This window comes from Lactuca virosa, chromosome 2, assembly GCF_052849685.1.
Source record: "Lactuca virosa cultivar CGN04683 chromosome 2, Lactuca_virosa_CGN04683_v6, whole genome shotgun sequence".
NCBI classification, from domain to species: domain Eukaryota; kingdom Viridiplantae; phylum Streptophyta; class Magnoliopsida; order Asterales; family Asteraceae; genus Lactuca; species Lactuca virosa.
This window is the reverse complement of record NC_136427.1, coordinates 217,283,235-217,287,468: the sequence shown is the minus strand read 5'-3', so window position 1 is coordinate 217,287,468 and position 4,234 is coordinate 217,283,235.

Sequence of the window (4,234 nt, the reverse complement as noted above, 5' to 3'; positions counted from 1 at the left end):
AGTCGGGTCAGGCTCACATTTTAGGGGGATCGGGCAAGAGGACCAAGGTTCAGGATTCGAAATCGAGAGACCAGTAGGATCAGAGTCGCTGTGGTAAGTACGACAATACGCACGAGGGAGCGTGCATGGTGGGTGGTTCGGGCTGCTTCAAGTGCGGTCGGACAGGTCATTTTAGCAGGGATTGTACTGCTACCACCACCACCCTGGGATCTGATCTGATTTGTTTTCATTGCAATCAGAGGGGCCACAAGAAGGCTCAGTGTCCGAGTTTGACTGCAGCAGGGCCGGTGTCAACACCCGCTCCTGCGACTCTATGGATCACTGACGGCTGCCAGGGCAAGGCGGATGCACCTGTGGTGAAGAGCAGGGCTTTTCAGTTGACGGCGGAGGAGGCTTGTGCGACACCTGATGTGATAGCGGGTATGTATCTTCTCCTTATCTTTTATTTATGTTGATTTCCGTGCTTATATTTATGTGTTTTATTTTTAAGATCGTTCCTCGTGAAAGGTATTTCTTCTTTGGTATTATTTGATTCGGGGACTACCCGATCATTTGTATCGCTTGCGCTTATCAAGAGGTTTGCTAGAGCTCCAGGGGAGCTGGATTATCCTTTAGATGTCAAGATTGCATATGATCGGTCTGTTCGGGTAGCGAGGGTTCATCGAGGTTGTATTCTGTAGATGTTCAGCGAGCAGTATCCTATTGATTTGGTTCCCATTCTTTTGCATGGAAACAAGGTTATCGTGGGTATGGATTGGTTGAGCCCTAATGGGTTGGTGATCGATTGTGAGCACCAGTTAGTTCGGATTCGAACCCCAATTGGGGGAGAGTTAATGGTTCAAGGAGAGAGAGCTCAGCAGCGAAGGCCAGACGTTGTATTCAGTAGGGTTGTTCCGGATTTGTCGTCTATGTAATGGATACCCGGGACAAGGGTAAGGTGACCGTAGGTGATGTGACGATTTTACAGGAGTACCCAGATGTGTTTCCAGAAGACTTGCCCAGGGTGCCTCCGGAGAGGCAAGTTGAGTTCAAGATTGATCTGGTTCCAGGTGCGACTCAGATAGCCAAAGCACTGTATCGGTTGGCTCCTCCCGAGATGCAAGAGTTGTCTACACAGTTGCAGGAGTTGTTAGACATAGGATTCATTCAACCGAGCAGTTCGCCATGGGGAGCATCGATCTTGTTTGTGAAGAAGAAGGATGGGTCTCATCGTATGTACATTGACTACCGGGAGCTGAATAAGTTAACGGTGAAGAGCCGTTATCCACTCTCGAGGATTGATGATCTGTTCGACTAGCTTCAAGGTGCATCTTGGTTTTCCAAGATTGATTTGCGTTTGGGTTATCATCAAATGAGGTTCAAAAAGGAATATGTTCAGAAGACGGCTTTCTGGACTTGCTATGGTCATTACGAGTTCGTAGTGATGCCTTTTGGGCTCACCAACGCTCCAACCACGTTCATGGACCTCATGAACCGTGTATGCAGACCGATGCGGGATTGGACGGTGATTGTATTCATTGATGAGACCCAGGAGTAGCATAAGGAGACCTTGAGGAGGGAGAGAATTTTCGCAAAGTTCTCCAAGTGTAAGTTCTGGTTGCGTGAGGTGCAGTTTCTGGGGCGCCTTGTCAACCAGAATGGTATTCTGGTCGATCCGGCCAAGTTCGAGGCCGTGATGAGGTGGGAGGCTCCGAGGTCTCCATCTGAGATTCGGAGTTTCCTTGGTTTAGCAGATTACTATCGGAGATTCATCCATGATTTCTCCAAGATAGTTGTTCCTTTGACTCGGTTGATGAAGAAGACGGTCACATTTTGCTGGGGGCCTGAGCAGCAGACAACTTTTGAGACCCTGAGGCAGAGATTATGTGAGGCACTGATTTTGACCCTGCCGGAGGGTGTTGAGGATTTTGTGGTTTATTGTGATACGTTAATCACGGGATTAGGGGGCAGTTTTGATGTAGAGGGGTATTGTAATCGCTTAAGCTTCGAGGCAGCTGAAGCATCATGAAGCGAACTATTCGACGCGTGATTTGGAGCTGGGGGTTGTGTTTTTCGCCCTCAATATTTGGCGACATTACCTCTATGGGGTCTGATGTACTATTTATACGGATAACAAGAGCCTGAGGTATCTGATGGATCAGCCAAATCTGAATATGAGGCAGCGCCGGTGGTTGGATGCTCTCAGCCGCAAGGTGGTCACAGCTCCGATGAGGGATATATGTTTGAGGATGCCCGTGATTACTATGCTATTGGAGCGGATTTGTGAGGCTCAGATTGAGGCTATGAAGGAAGAGCACAGGAAGAGTGATCGTATTTTGGATCAGGTGGTTTCTTTTGATTATGATAGTTGTGGGTTGTTGACTCTTCATCGGAGGGTATGGGTTCCATATGGGGGCGGTGTGTGTCAGGTTCTGATGGAGTAGGCACACAAATGGAGATTATCCATTCATCCCGGGGCGACGAAGATGTATCAAGATCTTCGTCCAGATTATTTGTGACCCTACATGAAGCGGGATGTAGCCTGGTACGTGGAGCGATGCTTGACTTGCAGGAAAGTCAAGGCCGATCATCAGCGACCTCACGACAAGATGCAGCCGTTGGATATTCCCGTTTGGAAATGGGAGGAGATTACCATGGATTTCATTACAAAGTTTCCTCAGACTGCGCGCGGAGTGGATTCGATTTGGGTCATTGTGGATCGATTGACCAAGAGCACGCATTTTATCCCGATTCAGGAGAGTATTTATGTAGAGAAGTTGGTTGAGGTATACATCAGGGAGGTCATGGCATGGTCTGGGGTGCTAGTTTCTGTGATTTCAGAAAGGGACGTTCGGTTTACTTCCAGATTTTGGAAGTGGCTCCACAACGAGTTGGGTACTCGTCTACATTTCAGCACGACGTTTCATCTGCAGACTGGCGGTCAGAACGAGCAGACCATTCAGACTTTATAGGATATGTTGAGGGCTTGTGTCTTGGATTTTGGTGGGAGTTCGGATACGTATCTTCCGTTAGCGGAATTTTTGTATAACAACAGTTATCATGCCAGTATTGATTGACCTCCTTTTGAGATGCTTTATGGGAGGAAATGCAGGACCCTGATATGTTGGGGTGAGGTTCGTCAACGGGTCATGGGGAGTATCGAGGTGGTACTTAATACCACCGAGTTGATCCAACAGGTTCGGAGTAGACTCCAGACAGCTCAGAGTCGACAGAAAAGGTATGCCGAAAAGCGCCGTTCAGATTTAGAGTTTCACCGAGTTGGGCTTGCATTCTCAGTTTGGGCTACAGGTTGGGTTTTCTTCATTTGGGCCTTGTTAGGCCGTTAGACTTTTGATTTGGCCTTTTGTCTAGTGCCTTGGGTTCTTTGGATTTTAGGCCTATGATGGGTTTGGGCCTAATTTGGAAGATTGGGCCATATTTGGGCCTTGGGTTGCCAAGTAGAATTTGGGCCTTCATAGTAGTTGAATTGGGCCTTGGCCATAGGCCAAATTAAAGGAAGGGTAAAATGGTCTTTTTCCCTGGTTATGGACCCAATTGATTAGACTGATGGTTATGGATTGGAATCCAATTATTAATTGGATGTTATTGGTATTGATAGTGCGAGATTTGTCGGACCAGCATGCACATATTTATTAGAGTGTTTCAGCAGCTTGAGGTGAGTTTCCTCACTGTGTTTAGCAAGTCGAAGGCACCAATGTTGGCTCATGGTTTATTATGTTAGGATGCTAGATGTCTGTGTGACTCTTGCATGTGTTATGTGATGGTATGCTTATCGAGAAAGACCCGATGCCGGGCGGGGCTGATGACTATATTGTATGCTATTTGTCTTTGTGATTATCGCACGTGTTCGTATGATTATATGTTTATATGTGTACCGGGCTAGGCTCGATGCCAGGCGGGGCCTGATGGCTGACATATTTGTATACCGAACGGGGCTCGATGCCGGGCGAGGCCCGATGAAGGGCGGGGGCCCAATATGTGATTATTATATATGGTATGTGGTATTTTGGGGAACTCACTAAGCTTTGTGCTTACAGTTTTTAGTTTATGTTTTAGGTACTTCTGGTTTAAAAGGGAAGAGCATGGGATGATTGCAGAGCACACACCACCTTATTCCGCATTTTGTGATTTACTCTGATATTTTATGATGTATTGATACACTTGGATCCATGTTGGATTATGACGATGTTTTGGATTACCGTTTTATTAATTTAAAAATTGAAAATTTTTGGTC